Source organism: Homalodisca vitripennis, chromosome 4 (assembly GCF_021130785.1).
Source record: "Homalodisca vitripennis isolate AUS2020 chromosome 4, UT_GWSS_2.1, whole genome shotgun sequence".
NCBI lineage: Eukaryota > Metazoa > Arthropoda > Insecta > Hemiptera > Cicadellidae > Homalodisca > Homalodisca vitripennis.
In genome coordinates this window covers 182,350,523-182,369,826 of record NC_060210.1, presented here as the reverse complement: position 1 = coordinate 182,369,826, position 19,304 = coordinate 182,350,523, and the positions used below count along the sequence as shown (strand labels likewise).

The 19,304-nt window shown below is 32.3% G+C and overlaps 1 protein-coding gene across 1 annotated transcript in view; it reads right to left on the bottom strand.

Moving 5' to 3' along the window:
• The window catches only part of LOC124360743 (protein eva-1 homolog C-like), a 615,881-nt gene that overhangs the window by 554,461 nt on the left and 42,116 nt on the right, over positions 1-19,304 (bottom strand). The window lies entirely within an intron of this gene.

The following is a 19,304-nucleotide window of genomic DNA, read 5'->3' as shown; positions in this document are numbered from 1 at the left end:
TAAAATATTTAATGAAGTAGGAATAACATTTCCTTATGAAGTGCGGCCCATAGGTGTAGTACAGCTAACGCTTTGACATACAATACTGTGACTGTGGCATGTGCATAGGAAATGAGTGAATGGACTTTTGACATTTATTTCTTGTTGTGGGTCCCATTACTGCATCCAAATTTAATTGATTATAACGACTTGGATTGTATATATTAATATTCCAGAATATTAAGATTTAAATTATCAATGAGGCATCCAGGACGATATAAAATATTTTTTATTAGTAAGCTCCGAGTGTATATTCAGTAAAATTTATTACTAGATTTAAAAAAATATTAAATATTATCTGGTTTGTCTTAAATAAAAATCACAGGTCTAAATTAAATTAATGGATTTATTTTAAACTTGGAAAATTAATAAGTTAAATGTTTCAGAATTTTCATCACTCTATTTTCCACAAAGAATATTGACAAACCGTTTAGTAATTTTAAAAGGTCCTTTGGCAAGAAATAAAAATATTAATCGAATGTATAAAACTAAAAATCGAGCTCCCTACCGAAATAAAATAATAAAGTTTTCAAATAAAAATCAGATACCACTTTGAAATAACTAAACTAAAAAGGTTCACTTCTAAGTTGACTCAAAATTCAAAATAAAAAATCAAACTTCTCTTTCCACTAGTTATACCTTTACTTTCAAGTCTTTGCAATTCAGATGCAACTCTCTCAAACAATAATTAATGTTCCATTAATTTCCAATTAATAATTCACAATAAAACAGTTCCAATTAAATATTAATAAATTACTAAATTTCCGAATTTCAATTAAAGATATTAACAAAGTTCAATTTTAATTCACTTTTCTCGCAATTTTGAACCAAATGTAACGTATATGATTCTATTGCGCTCTATAGTTCATCGAGAATCAGTTATGCAGATTGCTCTGTAGTTTCTATAAATTTAATTTAAGTTGTAATAAAAAATATCAACCAATGCAGCTTTAAAACGATACATTGATTGATTTATATTTTTAAAAGATTTCTTTCTCAGCTGCTTTTGAAAAGACAATATTATGAAAGCAATAATGGAAAAGCTTAAAACTACTAAACATTATTGGTCTATCGTACTATCACTAGTATAAACAAATTCAACATTTTCCAATATATAACTTTTATTTTGTGCAAGGCCTTTCTGAATCAAAGATTCCATCATCAGGCACTTCATAAAATAAAAATTATATATTGGAAAATGTTGAATTTGTTTATACTAGTGATAGTACGATAAACCTTTTTTCCAATGCTCCAAGATTCTACATTATTGGTCTAAGTGATGTTTAGTGAAATCAACACACAACGCTAGATGAAATCAACAAAATACTTTGTGAAGTAAATTTTTTACTAATTTATTAAAAAAACAGGATTAATTATCTAAAAAAAACTAAATGAAGATCCCAATATAAAAGCAAAGACAAACTACTGGAAGAACGATGTCAAAGTTAGAAATATTACTTCTCGTTACGTTTCCTCTCAACAATGGTACACAAAATATATCATATGCCTTTAAATGAATCTCTATAACATTAAATGTGTCAAATTATTACTCGTTTAATGTCCTGTTTGCTTTATTCTTAGATAGAAATAGGAGAACTGGTGTCCTTTATGCTCTACTCTGTCCTTTATCATAGATGACTGAAATATGCAACACTATCAAACAGAATAAAGGGGGAAGTCACGCACTGCAACACAAGGTTGACAGTACTGATAAAACTGCTACAGACACAAACAAAATTTGAAATTTTACTAAAGCTAAGTCTGTTAACATAGACCGTATAGAAATACATACTCTACCAAAGTATTTATTCGCGGAGTTTAATTTTTACCATTTAACATAATCTTAAATTTCTCATTTCCTTTTGAATACACAAAAGTATATATATGACAGGTTTTATATTTCTAGACAATTTTTGCTCCTCCGTGTGTACAATTACAAACAGAAAATATGTTATACAAAATTAAGACATTCTAAGGCAAAAAAATTATTAATATAAACAACACAAAATATAATCATAAACAAAATACTATAATCAATACAATACTAATCTTTACTATATCAGAGAAGTTCAAACATCACTAAATATGTCGTTAGCTGAACAAATTTACGAAAACCAATATCTCGCAAAAATAAATAAATTTAATTTAATCGGAATTATATTGCTTAGCCAACAAGACACGACATGCTTTATCTTGTGACAAAGAGTTTAATACAATATTGAGGCACGGCTCTGCACAACCTTCTGCGTTAGTTGAAGGGGACACAGTGCGTGGAGATACTCAGTGATATCTCATTTCATTTCTCTAGTCTTTTTATTCTATGTTCTTCTTTGACCTTGTATGTCTCATTCGTCCAATGGTGGTCAGTCAATCTCTTAGCATAGCCTAATAAGCGAATATTTGAAGCGTAAACAGTTTACATAAGAAAAATATAAGAATTTTTCGTGTTTTATTCATACGAAACAAATTATTTTATGATTTATAATAAGTATCTAGGTATTTATCAAGAGTTATAACAGTAAATCACTACAGAACCTCAAACTTGCTTTGAAAGTTATGTCAATCGAAAAAGCTCAAATTTTTACGAGTATAAACACCAAGAAATGTATCAAAGCATTGATTCAATCAGACATGTTAGTAGACGTTTAACAGTGCAGCTTGAGGCGAGAAAAAATCATCGTAAATAATAGTGTAGCTGCCATCACTTGGACAGTGCAGTTTGCTTACACAGTTAAGTGCATTTGCAGGCCACTGTTGAATTATATAAGAGCCTAACTGAATCCACTCTAGCAATGTTATCAGCTGTTTAACATTACAAGGAGAGACGACAGAGTGCGCCATTACCTTACAATAACAGCCATTCCTCGCGCATTGCGTTTAGCATACACAGAGTCGGTGAGTTGCTGTTCACCACTGAGTCATATCATACACAAACTATAATCCGTGTATGACATGTTAGCTGACATTTACTATTAAATAGAGATGTAGTAGAAGTCTCTATTAACATTAACATAACTGTCACAGCTCCGACCGCGGAGCTTATTGTAATTATTTAATAGAGCTGTCGCTCACCACATATTTGTATAATTGTCACATTTAAATCCCATTCGGTTATGTTAAACATAACTGAGAGACGCTTCAGACCGCGATATAACCGTCACTGTTATACAAATAAACAAATAATTTTTAACCGTAAGCCAAAACACTTCTGTTGCGGTATTGGCTACCACTGATTTATTTCGTCCATTAAGCGACACTCCACTTTAGACTTAATTGGCAGTCGTTTTACGTCAGAGCGAGGTGCTGCAATCTGTGCAGTAAACAAATCCCCTACTACTTGACCACGCAGTTTATATAACCAATTTAGTGCAACAGTAGGCCAATGATACTTTATATCAATAATGAAAAGTAAGATAGTAAGATTCGAATCATTTCAACAAAATAAAAGAAATCACATAGAAGCAAAACAAGGGTTTTATTATGTCTAACATGTAACTTCATGGAACAGAAAGTAATACCTTCCGCAATAATTTGTAGAGACCGATCTATAGTCGGTACCGTTCCAGCATTTAAATTACACTACTTTGTCTCTCCTTTTATCTTCCCTGTGCAGGAAAAATGTACTGTTTCTGAATACTATTTTTAGTATGTGTCTAACCCTCATAATTATCCCTGAAGAAAGGTTCACTTCTGGCTAGTTCATACTTCTCAATTGAACCTACACTGGGTAGAGATAAAACCGTATATCACTCACTTATATCTGGGTAATCCTAAGGATGCCGAGAAGCGGCACATAGCCAACCACGAAAGATGGATTGATAGTTCTTGTCCATTGTGGAGGATGACTGTTGACGTGGGTGGAGCTCCCTTAAATAACGTTACTAGGCTAGATGTGAGGGAGGGCTCCCCACACCCCTCTTGACTGGTGAGGCTAAAACAGATCTAGCATTCCCTCCTTTCAAGGTGACATGGCTGAGATAAGGTCTCTGCTATCCTTCATCTTTGAATTTCAAAAGGAGACAGTCCCTACTCCTAAAATCACCTTGCTAATTATCCTATCACTCAGAACAAAAGTACGTTCGGGCTTAAGTGGAATTACTATTTTCTCAGATTCCTGTCCTAAGTGACGTTCACGATAACCTTTTTCTAAATCTTCCAATTGTGTACAGACAATTGTGATCTGTCCAAATTTCGTTAATTTTTGGTGTCTCTCTTGGTGAAAGTATTAAATTTAATCTTTGAATATTGATTTGATAACTAATTTACAAGGCCTTACATGAGGGAGGTAATGCGAAAAGAATCACAGCCGAGTTTCTGCAGGAATAAATTACGTAACACATGTTATTAATGTTACATATGCCTCAATACAATTTGGAAACAATAACGAAGTACTCGTATTGTTGTGGTACGCAAATACTCGGCAAAGGGTCTGAGTTAAATTTGGATAAGAACAGAGAGCCTATTTGCATTTATTTATTTATTTAATATACGGCAATACACCATTCACATCTGCATCATAAATAATCTAACCAAGAAGAAGGCTACTACTAAAACTATACTAAATTAGCAATAATATAAAATAGTGTTACCTATCAACAGTATCAACAATAAAAGATGTATATAAATACTTAATTATAATAAAAATAACAATATTAACGAGGTAATAACAACGAGAATGGTAATAACAGTAAAAATAACAATAGCAACAACAAGCGAAGTTAAAAAATAATATTTTAGTAACAATAACAATAACCAAGATATATAAGTAATAATAGTAGTAACGATAATAAATTTTACAATAAATAAAAAATAACAACAATGACAACAATGGATTTGCAACAAGAATAAATTAATTACGAAAAAGACAACGACAGTGTGGGTCTCCCGGGATCCCAACAAGATGGTATCACTGAAACTAATGTGGCCCTCTAAAGGCATCACCTCTAACACCATCGGTCACACAACACTTCAAATTAGGGTATCTTCTCAAGACAGCTGCATAGAGATCCCTCTTTAAGGTGTGAGGCGAAGGATCGAAGACGTCCACATCAGAACATACTCCGTTGCCAGTTCTCAACATCCTCGGTATTCATTGTCTAAGTGAACTTGTCCAAGTCATTGTATAAGCACACAATAACTTGGTTTTTATTGAAATTGATAAGGGGATTTTTCCTAGTAAATTAATCAATAATTTCTTAGTGGTCATCGAAATGGAAGTAGATGTTTAAGAATCAAGCGTTGGGCGAGAAAAAAGCACCCTAAAATAATGTTAGAGTAGCTGCCACCACTTTTGACAGCGCAGTTTATTTAGACAGTTAAGTGCATCTGCTGGCCACTAATGGAAATGGAAGAGTCAAAATATATTATTTTTTCTAGCTTTATACAATTAAACCCATCTTAAAAAACATAGTTATTAAATCATCGTTAACTAGATAAAAAAACTGAAAGTCGCCACGTTAAAGGTCTGTCTAGTTTATGTGGTTAACTAAAGCTGTTTAGTAAAAAGTATTATTTACTAGAATGGTCACTGACCATTTGTTGTAAGTGAGTGAAGCTAAATAATATGATCAGAGAAAACATTTTAATTTAAAATTTAATCTATTGATATCTTTCCATTTTAAACTCCGCCAAAATTACAACACACGATTTAAACATCCATCATTTGAAATAAGAATAAGGTTTCTCTCAATGGACAATATTTCATGATTAGATTCATTCCTTGAAATGTAAAATGAAAATTTCTTGCCCAGTTGTTTGTAACACTTTCACTGAAGGAATATTGTCTAATTAAAATGTGTAGTGTTTAATGCAGACTAAACTGATAGTTGAATCAATTAACAGCTATCGAACCTTTTTTCAGTAAAGTGAATAAAGTCTATCCCAAAGTACCCAAACGATTCTGGTTCTGTGGGAATTATCAATCAAAAGGGGCACTTCTGTTAAATAAAATACACACAGTTAGGTCACTGGCAAACAGACACTCAAACAAAATTCGAATAACGCTGGCTGTCCACTCAAACAATGATTCACCAACTATCAAGTTTCCATTTAAGTGTAGTTATAAATGAAGGAATTCTGCTAGTAGGTGTACATACAATCTGTAACATTGGTTGAAAATAAATAAAGTTTGTGTCACTTCACAGATTCAACAGGAAAAAAGCTGAGTGGTTCACTGGACACTTTTTGTTGATTGGTTACCAATTCGGTGTTGCTTGTACATAAATGAAGCTTCCACAATTCCCACGATACAATAAAATTTCCAGAATATAGGTTACTTCGCTCTCAAGATATCATACGGACAGGTATAAATAAAAATTCTCCAATCCGTCTAGTAATATGCTTCGTTATTGTCAGGAAAAAAGAGTGCGATTATTCTTCTCATACATTTATTTGGTATAAAAATTAAAATAAATTATGTGCAATAACACATTTGAATAGAGCATTGCCAGGTACAAAAGGCACATCATAAAAGTAATAATAGTGAATAAAGTGAATATAGTTGACTACTACTACCATCATTTATGTTTATAAATTGAACTATGCCAGACTAAGCAACTTCTATAACAGGATAAAGTAGGTTTAAATTACAATTCCCATTCCAAAATAAATACAAAAATTTATATTTCTGACAAAACTATATATTTCCTTTTCTCTAATGATTGTGGTTGAAAGTTTAATTCTAAATTAACGTATGTATGGGAGTCACGATTAAATCTCCTTCTACATTTCCCAAGTATATTTTCTTTTTTTTTAAGGGGATACGTTTTATAAAAGAGGAATTAAAATCAATTAATGATACTACATATTGTGCCAATTTTGTTCCAACTATGATTGTACTTAAATCCTGTCCGACGGCGGAACTCACCTATTCCCGCAGAGAGATTGCAGTAGTCCCCTTCCATTATCTGAACGCTTCCATCACCACTGGACCGGTTAACATGTCTTGGACGTTAACATCTCCCACTCCATTTGTCATGGCAACTCCAACATAACTTAGCGTGTGGTCTATGTTATGAAGACGGCCTCTTAAAGTTTTATTTTCTATTTAGTTCATCAATATTGTGTTAATTACATTCATAGCAAACTTTATTGTTAATTTTGTGCTCCAAAATGACAAAAATATTTATAGAAAACAATTTATTCCTTTGCTCTTTCCAATATCCCCTAGTCCCCAACAATATCAGAGTACGCCATACAACTTCTCATGTAACGGACTTCACTAAGATTGCATGCAGAATTTCAAATCTATATAGCATCCTATAATTTCATTCTCTCTGGGGGAAAAGGGAAATAATGTTAGAAATGTATTGAAATCTTTCTGGACATAATTTGCTACATGATATATTCAAGTTTATGTTCAGTAAGTTAGGTTTTAAAAGAGTGTGTAAATAAAATTTCTCGTAATCTGGCGAGGGTACTACAACGTAAGAGTGCACTGAAGTCAATGTCTATTTAAAGTGTTTACTAGTCTGACGAAAATCTTACAAGTCTATGAAAAAAGTGTCAGTTGTAAAAAAATCTCATACGATTGTACATAGTTTGTTTACAAATGTTTGTATTCTGCTTTGTTTCGTTGTCATCATGATTACTCATTGATCAATGTAAAAATATTCGCTAACGCTCAGCAATATCTCATGGAATAACATGCACCATCATCGAACTCAGTGTTGCTAAATATTTAAATACAAATTCATGCAAAAGTCTATAGTTCAGTTTGTTGTCCAGATATTGTGCGGAAAGACAAGTAAATATACAACAAACAGACGGAAATTAAACTTCTCAAGCCACACGAGAATTAGGCTTCGCTAAAGCTCAGCCAATAATACAAATAGTAAATTCTTAGCGAGCTTTAAAATAATCATTAAAATGTGTATTTAATACCTATTGAGCTATATTTTTTCTAATTAGGCCCAAATGTTGGGGTTTTAACAATTTTTGCTCCTTGTGTTTGCCAGAAATAGGGAACTAGTGATTGATTGATCTGACATCCACAAGTGTGACCTCCAACATAATTTTCGCACGGTCATATTTGGCTAGAAATTCTTTCTATGATGGTGACACGATTCCTATGCATTTTTTTGAGATAACTAAAGCAAATGTGGTACCGTACTGAAGAAGTTACCAAACTACTTAAATTTTACAGATGCTAAATTGTAATTAATTTAAAAAGTAACATCCTTTTTGGTTGATTTTTTTCATTGTTAGTGTCAAAAGCTTACGAAACCCCTCCTTATCTTAGTCCTATAGGCTCTTATCAATTGCTCCTAGACTGGTAAGATTTTCAGAAAGGGTAAGGTTAGTGGTATAGGCCCTCTCTTGTGGAGATCCGATAAGGAGGTGAAACAGGCTCTGTATCTCAAAGATGTTACCTTGGAAAAAGGGAATGCTAGCTCTATTCAGCCTCTTCTAGTCTAATCGACTGAGAAGATACTCACTCATGTTTGCTAGTACAGCCTCCACGGTCATAGACGAGACTTATCAATCCACCCTGTAACCCCATTATCTCGATTATCTCAATATTCCCGTCAAATGGAATGTACTGTATAATCCAGCCACAAGTAAATCCTATTGGAGATAGCGGGGTGATTAGAAAGATTCAAGATTTTCATAGTTTAAATCCGAATTCCCGAAAACTCAATTATCATATCTGTTCAGAAATTGAAAATTATTATTATAGTATTTAAGCGGATAGCTTTACGCATAATTTATGCGTGTGCTTTAGCACATTCACTGCGGTGGACGTACATTAATATTATTCTGGCTGTCCTAAAGACAGTACATGACGGTATATCCCTCCCTCCATTCCTAGATACCTTAGCGTTTTATTTTATTGATCAAATGCAGGCAATGATAAAAAGTCAATTTTACATTAAGAATATAAGTATAAGAAAATCAAATCAAATATCCTTTATTTCCAAACAGACATATAACATGCATTGGATTGCGTCATAAATATTATAAAAATACAAGTACAGTTTACATATATACATACAGACTATTTACCAATAAATTTACTGAGGGTGTAGAAACATTTTTCTACTAAAAAAACTTCAGTGTTCTCTTAAAGACCATTACATCATTTACATTCTTTAGGTCCACAGGAAGAGAATTATAAGAAATTACGGCATTTTTTCTATGTTTGAAAAAAGAGGTTGCATCAGGGGGAATATTTAATTTGTTGCTATTTCTGAGGTAGTGTCTGGACTGTGGAATTAGTGACTCGAAAATGCTCTGGTTTTGCTTAAAAACTACCAATGTGTGGTAAATATATATACTTGGAAAAGTAAGCAGATTGAAATTCTTAAAATGTGAATTGCAGGATCCTGATTGACGGATGCCAGCAGTAGCTCTCACCGCTTTCTTCTGCAAAAGAAAGACATGTTTTGTTCTGCAATTTTCAAAACCCCAAATCTCAACAGCGTATGAAAGGTAGGGATAAACCAATGCAAAATATGAAGTCAGAAGCACATCGGTTCCCGTGAAAGATGAAAGTCTACGAAGAGTGTCACGAAACACGCCATTTTCAAACGAAACATTTATCAAATGGGCAAGTGGCCTAACACAATACTCCGTACATGATTTAAGAACCTTCGATGATATATTGTCGAAGCCAGAAGAAGCCTTTGCTTTTATAGATCTGATGATGTCAGATACTTCCACTTCAGAAACAGATGAAAAGAAAAATGAAGACACCCTTGCACTTGATTGTTGTTGAAGAAGAGACAACGATATGGAAGATGAACTTGCAATCGACACATTAATGAAGAAATCATTGAACAAGTTGGAAACGTCTTTCTGATCCCTAACAATGACTCCATTACTATCCTTGATGGTTCGAGGGATATCTGCTGAAACTCTTGCCTTACCTCTATGCTCGTTCACTATGTCCCACACAGTCTTAACTTTATTTGAGGAAGTCTGCAGTTAATATTTAACTTTAGATGACTTAGCTTCCCTCACACTAGCCCTAAATTGCCTCTTCAAAGAAAGGTAGTGTTTTCTTCTCTCATCAGAAGAACTCATGTCTTTAGTTTTATAATACCAATGCACAACCAAATCACGTAGCTCAATTTGGTCCTGGGTTAAAGACTTTAACTTTGTCATTTGAAGAACGCCCACGAATCCGAACCCTTTTCTCAGGAAAAGCCTGAATGATATAAAACTCTATAGAGGACATAAAGAAGCTCATTTTATCATCCATTGTTCTAGCCGCATAAACATCATGCCATGTTTCCCCACCCAGAAGATTTCTAAAAATACGAAGATTTTCCTCTACAAATGATCGCTTAAGCATAAACTTAGGGCAACCAGGACTAGATAAACACCTGACATGTAAGATTTGTGCATGGTGATCGGACAAGGAATTTATCACGACAGAGCAAGTGAAAATGTCTTCAGAAAGATCAGTATATACGTGATCGATTAGGGACCGGGAGTTTTGAAATTCCCTCGTAAATGAAGTTACTTTATTGCTTAAATCGTGAGATGCCATCATGGATAAAAGCTTATCTACTTTTATGTCAGGAACAGAGAGATTAAAATTGAAATCACCCACAACAACAGTTCTAACTGCTGGATTTGTGATATTGTGAAGGCAATCGGATAAACATTCATAAAACATCTCATGTTCTTGCACTGACGCTGAAAAAGGTTTCGGCTTATAAGCGGTAACAACAAGAAGAGAAAACAGTCTGAACTGAAAGATCGCTGCCGCAAGCTCACACCTACCCTCCTGACAAAATCGGGAGACCTCTAAAACATTCACGCTATTCACTATTATAAAAGAGTTTGGGAAGGTTCGTTTAGCCGTACTCAACAAGTCAGCCATCGAATGGAGTGCTTCACGCTTACCCAAGCCACCGTCATACCCAGGGCCACCATTGTAGCCACGACCAAGGTTGTTAGTACCTACCAAGAGATATATTATTTCAGGTTGTGCAGACTTATATTTTTCAAGCTTACCCTTTATATGACTAATTCTCGACCCCGGATTTTCATCTACGATAGTTCCCTCCTCTGCACACCTTTTCCCCGAGAAACGCAAAAGAGAATCTGCGATCAATAAAACACTTGACATTGACCTCGTTTGTGCTTTGTTTTCTGTTTTATTTAAACACTTTGAACTATCTACCCTATTGGACACATTTCCTCTTAGATCTGAGTGCAAGGCACTTGGAATTGACCAGAACACTTAGTCCACACTCATAATTGTTACTCTGTTGAGTACAACTCAGCTCGTTGAAATTACTCATATTAAATCCCAGCTTGGTTGCAACAGTTTTTGCAGATGGTAAATTTGTGCCCTGGAGCGAGTCAAAGTGGTAAACCAACTTACTAGCTATGTCAACAAACATTAAGCTCTAGTGTGACCCATTATCTTGGTGGAATGAATGTAACTGGATTGTCACTAATACATAACACTATAACACTTGTTTATAGATTTTATTTGTACAGTGTACATTTCGAATTCAAAGAACCCATAACAGGTCAGAAAATTAATTTGTGATCAAAATAAAAACTTCCTATCACAATAATAATTTTTTTGTATTACTACGTATTTTATGAACTTTTAAAAGTTTTACAAAAAAACGAATGTTTAACTATATCATACTTCCAATCTTGTTTACTTTCTCGTATCCTAATGGCATGTATGAATAAACATTTATAAACCGAAATAAATTACCCTATTGATGTAAAAAATATGAGAATGCAATTTAATTAAAAGCAACTTTGGCCCCAAATAAGAGAGCTTTACTGGATTACACGGTTAAAGCGTTTAATTGTCTCTGGATGCAATTACATGAAACTTTCTTTGATGTAAATGAAGATCCAAGCGAAAGATACAAGGGAAAGGCTTTAGGTCATGTCATACAGCTTTAATACAATATTAGTTGGCGCACAATGGAGGGCTACAATGCATTGTGGTTTGGTCAATGAGGTGTCACTTTATCCTCATAATCCCTTTATCTTCCTCTGCTGTGGTTTCGTAGAGGGACCTTTACTTAAACAATAGAGGAATATTAATGTCTTTGTATGTATCTTTCCTCGGTTCAGTATATGTGGAATTTATATAAATATAAAGTAGCGGACCAAATTCTGTCAGTGGTTTTATGCTTTGTTGAATCATTAAATCACTTATTTATTCCAGTAATACTTTCAAAACGCTAAATATTCAAGATTTCTCTAAAAAGATTTCCTCTAGAGTGCTTACTCTAAAGGTAAAGTAAGCATTTTGTGGTATTTCCAAAAAAAAAAACCATTCGGGGTTGTCGGAATTGGTTAGCTAAGTGTTAGAAAAGGGGTATCTCGAGCCGTGGAATTAATATGTTGCACAAACCTCCATTACTATATTGGCAAGGTCCAGTTCAATGTTGATACATCCATCCAATGGTTTTCGGTTGAATGTTGGCCAAGCCTATCAGCTATTATTAGATTAGTTTACACAACTAATATCATCTCTCAGGAGAATGTCTCAAGAATGAAGGAGCAATGGATTTGAAGTTTTACATGAAACTTAAATTCTAAATAGGAAGAGACTATTTGGATAATAGTGATGCACATCTCTCAATGAGATTTGGCTAAAAACGTTTACGATATCCCAAAAGACTTGTTGAGTATAGATTCAGGATTTCTCTCAAACTACGCAGAATCCTCTAGGGTATTTACTTTAAAGGTAATTAGCATTTTGAGTTATTTCCAAACATTAGGGATTAAACTCTCAAAAGTTGTTGGAATTCGTTAGCGAAGCGTGAGCGAAGGACGTATTTCTACTTTGTGTACTTTATACATCTACTAATGTTGTATATATAATATCAAATTGTACACATCATGTATTTTATATGTCTACTGCGACAGTTGATGCTGTAATGTAATGGCAGCACAAAGCTCTCTACACAACCGTCGCTTTTTCCCACAACTGATGGGAAGTTTAGGATGGTAATTCCCGTTCTTCTTCCTTAAATTGCCTCGAAAACGGTATAATTTAGCTAAATAAAGCACAGTACCATATGGCTTCAATTATCATGGTAATTTTGATCGCATAGCTAATATATAATTAGGCTTTCACATAGATTTTATATTCCGCGTAGATCTATAAAATTGCCAAAAACGATTGTACTTTATTGTAAAATAAAAAGAAAACAATTTCCTCACTGCATATAGATCTATAATAATTTTAAAATTTAACTATGCACTAAAAATCGAACTGATATAAAATGTTATACCTCGGTTAAAATATTAATATTTACAAGATATGAATTATTTTTCAAATTTAAAAAGTTTTAGCTTCAAAATAATATAATACTTTAAAGAAGAAAACATATAGTACAGTATTTATTGATTTAAAAACATGATACTTTTGAATTGTATTGGATATGTAATCGATTACTTCTAATCAAATGCTGGCCTATTATTACGAACGTATTAGTCTGCCAAATTTGTTTACTAAAAAGGTCATTTAAATTTGTAAACAATAATAAACCTATTATACTTCAAACAAGCACATTTACTATATAGATCAACTTCGCAATTTGAAACAATATTAATCACAAAGTTTTAGTTTTCGGATATATTAAAATATTTAATTTTTTTCAAAATTGTTAAAATATTTGACGTTTTGGACGTATTTTAAAACTTTTTACCTCCTTTTGAATTCTCATATTTAGAAAATATCTTCATCATCTCATTCCTCAATCAAATAATTATGAATGTACCGTTAAGATATTTAATTTTTTCATAATATTTCCATTCAATCAAAATTAATTGGTAATGTACCTATTTCAAAAGTTACGCTCATAGCAGTACGTCTATTTTTTCTAAAACAATAAGAGTTTCCAAATTCAGGAAGTAAATATCTTCAATCTACAATCAACAATCAATATTAAATTATTTGTAATACGAGTTTATAAGTATTATACTCGTATTATAAGTTTTTTCATTCTTTAGCCCTATCAAGAATGTCTTATTTTGCAAGGCCACAATTGGGCTAATAAGCCCTTTCTAACACAACTTGGGAAGTAACGGCTTAAAGGTAACTTCCGAACCACCACCAATGGCGGATCAAGTGTGCTGCTAGCATCCACAAGCGGTCACCCATCTAAGCAGCAACGCTCAACGTTGCTTGATTCGGTTATCGCAATATAGCTGTACCCGCTACCCTGCGTCATAGGCACTTGTGTGATATTTATGGTAATGGAATCAAAAGCTTATTTTCATCTATTAAAGCTCCCATCACACATATTAACCTCCTAAACGTTATAATACAAGACGGAAACATTGCTCTGAACACACAAGCTTATTATGAACTTAGTTTACGGCAGAGAGTACGAGTTGTTCAGTATCCTGGCTGAGTAACTTTCCCCGTGAATGGCTTTCACAGCTACGTCCGGTCGTTGTCCTGTTTAACACACATTAGTTTAGTGTTACCTACAGTGAAGGAGGTACGTTGTGTTACCTCATTATCATATTATGTGAGTCAGCATAAAATAAATTGTTTAACAAAGAACATGTTTAATTTATCTTTTTAACTTTAAAATCTGCGTGCGTAAATTTAAGATGTAATAAAGCAAATAATTTTTAAGAATTAATAAGACTAATAATTACAGTTGTAATCTTAGTTTGTATTCTTTCATTTAGACACTTTAATCATAAATTAATTTTAGGTTACTACCATTAAATCAATAATAATAGATTTCAGGAATTAAATTTTTATTTGCATATATATGAATTATTTTAAATTATTTGTACATTCTGCTGTTTATATTATATGTACATAGTATACGACAGTAAGATGAAGAGAACTGATACGATTCCTGCATCGTAGGCAGATATCTAAGATTAATAAAGTTGTTTTAATTAACTTTAGGGTTTGATAATACTATTCTGTTGTTTAATTTGTATTTACATAGTCTACGACAGTAATATGATGAGAACTGATAAAATATGATTACTGCATTAAAGATATATAAGACCAATAAAGTTGTTTTAATTAATTTTAGGGGGGTTTCATATTAAAAATTTTCACAACATTTTAGTTTACATAATTTTTTTTACTTTACAACAAACAATACATCATTCTGCTCTATGAGCCACGTAATAAAATTCATTATTTCACAATTGTTGTAACGACTTTTTAAATTATAATTTGTAAAATGCTCCTATTGTGTTATAACATTTATTATTAATGATCGAATTTTATAGCTTTACAGTGTATGGGAAGTGTTAACATAGTATTTAGCTAACCTGAGAAAATAAAACTCGTTGACCAAAATTTATTAACCGGTAGTAACATTTATATATTTCTAAACTCATAGCAATTATCAAAATGTACTTATAAAACCATAATTAAAAATGGTTCTATATAACGGATATTATCATTTTTATATAATGAAATTTGCATTTTATAAAAAATAAAATACTTCAAAAATTTTTTAATTTTCAACCAAATTAAAATTTACTTTTAAAAATTGGATGAGTTTTAAAAGGCAGTTAAATAACAACTATAGTGCAGATTAAAAGGTGTTATCCCTTAACTTTCATGTGTTTAGTAGTTACGGATTTGAAACAGGACAGACACACTGAAGTAATTTGATATTTTTGTGAGCTAGTTGTGCAAAATAAATCCAACTAATTATTTTTAGATGATTTTCTTAATTAGGAATAAAAAATTAATTTGCGTGATACTTCTTCACCTTAAGAAGACCTTATTTCAGTATAAATTGGTTAGAATATTCCAATTATAGTCAACCTGGTATTATAGTTGCTTATACTTAGATCAGTAGATAAACAACCTTAGATTTATATATTCAGTTAGAAACGCTAGCTAAGTAAACTCATAACATTACAAGGGTCGCATAGACTACGCTGGAATATTACTACCGGCCTTGTTCTGGGACAACACAGTTTACACCAACAGTTGGGTTGAGCCGCTGATTTATACCTGACCACTGCACCATAATTCTAGACGGATTACCAGACAACTTGGAGTTGGGGTTGGACTTATGATTGATTTACACGAGTTCCTGCCTGATTGGGGGCTCAGTCAAATTAGATGGAAGGCGGCCACTTAAAGTTGAGGAATACGGTTCACCACAATTAACTCTTGGGGAGAAGTTCTCTCCTGTTCCACTTGTTCTTTGAAAGTTTGTGCTGATAGAAAACTCACATATTATTTATAAATTAACTTTACTTTAACTTACAACAGTTTTTGTGTTACTGAATTTGTTGGCAGTATATTCTTCAGTTTAACGTGATTACAACCATTTATTTAAATATTAATGAGTACTAGAACCTTGAAGAAAAGTTACCTTTATTCTGCATGTCTCTTGTAAATTGAAGAACTGCTTGATTCGAAATATTTTGAGAATCATCAAATCATTTTATAACCTCTAATATTTTACAAACATGATATACTGTCATACCGATGTTTTTTCCTTGTAATCCATCACCAATATTGTTATAATGTTTGAAGAAAGTCGTAACAAGACTCATTTAAGATTTTAAGATGTATCTCTCAGGTTTATTTTGAAGAAAATGCTACCTAATGCAATCGGGACAATAATGCGACTTCCAAACAATTTTACCATGGATTTACATTTATAATGCCTAATTACGGTGGAGTTCGTAATTTGAAAGATGCCAAAACTAAGTTTACATATGATTTTCCAGTCGTAAAACCTGGAGAGATCCGTTAGTAAATGAAAGCGGCCCAAGAGGGTAAGGCTATAATTTCCAGTAATTTATACCTCAGGTTATTGTCTGATTCGTGGATGTCGAATGTGTAACAACCACTATATTTGTGTAATATACGAGTTAAGTTTAAAGGGTAGAGGAGTATCGTTAGAAAGGTCATAATGATCCCATATTAAGCATAAATGAATTTCAGAGTATCCTATAAACACCTGCATCAATTTTTAGGTAACAATAATGAACACCAATAAATTATTGAGTTATTTAAAGTATTTAATGAAAAATCCACTTTTATTGTCTCCACTCTCAGAAGAATGAGTAAATTTTTGTTTTTTCATATTTTTTATCCTTTGGCCATTATAATAGATTTTATTCTGTTTTAAACTGTTTTATGGGATTTATTATTTTAATATGGCATTTAATTTTACCATACGAATTTTATTTTAGTTGATATAATGGGTATAATTTTAAGATAACGCAAGTAAGCTATTTTTAAAATATATTATACTGTAACTCAATTTTTTTACGATTTCATACAGCATTTAATATTCGGAAAATATCAAATAACAATAAAAGGTAGCATTATTTAAGGTGGCCTTGTACTAAATATTTGAAATTCCATATATTAGAATATTATTTTTTACTTGTTTCATTGATCAGATTTGGTTGACGAGAAGTGTGCGACAATGTTTCAAATCAAGAGCATCTAACGCAGGGTCCATAGTGCTTTTATCATTTCCCACCCATATTGTACCTTTTGTAGGACTTTTTATTAACTTTTCAATGGAACCAATTTAACTTTTATCGTGAACTTCAGAAACTTTAATAAATATAAAACTTTAAAGTTTATTAAGATTAACAAGTTTGATAAACCTGACGTACAATTATTATTCAACAGGTCCTTAAAGGTGCACCACCACCATCTGAATATAAACCAATTAAGCGCCACAGGGGTTGGAACAGTCGGAAAAAGAATTTATGAGTTATATTGGGAAACCAAAAATTGAGGCCCTATATTTCATAACGAGCGATTGTGCCTTCCTGGCATTAGAACCCGCTTTGGACTCTGTCCTTCTTATAATGATTATATTTAAGGCAATTACAGAATTTTTTTAAGCTGTAATACTATATATACAAAGTGTTCAGATTAAATTTTTATTCAAATGGTTGCATTTTCTTTTAATATTTAAATTATTAAAACTACAGTCACAGACAAAATTAGAAATTTTACTATAGCCAACTCTGATGCATTATATATAACGTACGGGACTGTATACTCTACCAAAGTGTTTATTTGCAGACTTTAATTTTTATCATTTTATTTTTTTTTTTAATATTTACTTATATAGCACTATTGATATAAATATATGCCAGTTTTTAAAATTTTAGTCATTATATTCTTCCTTACTGTAAAATTACAAACAAGGAATCTGTTATATAAATTTAAGGAATATTTATGCAAAGAATGTTAATAATATTAACAACAAGGCCAACATAAATTAGAATACTATAACCAATTTTAATTTTCACTATATTAGAGTAGTTAAAACATCAAAAAATATGTTGTTAACTGACCCAATGTACGAAAACTAATATCTCGCAAAAAGAAATTAATTTAATTTAATTGGAATTATATTCCTAAGCCAACAAAGTACGACATGGTTTATCTTGTGACAATGAGTTTAATACAATATTGAGCATAACTCTGCACAATACTGTTGGTTGATGGGGACATAGTGCGTGGAGATCCTCTGTGATGTCTCATTTCATTTCTCTAGTCCTTCTATTGTGTGTTCTTCTTTGACATTTTGTGTTTTCATTGGTCTAATGATGGTCAGAGTTTTCAATCTTCTAGCATAGTCTAATAATACGCGAGTATTTGACGAATAAAAATTTACAGAAGAAACATATAGTACTTTTTTGTGTTTTCATTATAACAAGTGAATTATTTTATGAGTACTAATAAATATTTGGGTATTTGTTAGCTATAGTCATAACATAAAATCACTAGAGAACCTCAAACTTGCTTTGAACGTTAGGTGAATCGAAAAAGCTCAAATTTTTATGGGTATAAACACCAAGAAATATATATATATATATATATATATATATATATATATATATATATATATATAAAAGCATCGGTTCACTCAACAACAAGTTAGTGGATGTTTAACAATGCAGCTTGGTCGCGAGAAAAGGCATCCTAAATGTTTGTGTAGCTGTCATCACTTGGTCAGTGCAGTTTATTTAGACAGTTAAGTGCATCTGTTGGTCGTTGTTGAATTATATAAGAGCCTAACTGAATCCACTCTAGGCATATTATTAGCTGGTTAACATTGCAAGGAGAGACGACAGAGTGCGCCAATACCTTAAAATAACAGCCATTCCTCGCGTATTGCGTTTAGCATACACAGAGTCGGTGAGTTACTGTTCACCACTGAGTCATATCATACACAAACTATAATCCGTGTATGACATGTTAGCTGACATTTACTATTAAATGTAGATTTAGCAGAAGTCTCTATTAACATTAACATAACTGTCACAGTTCCGACCGCGCAGCTTATTGTAATTAT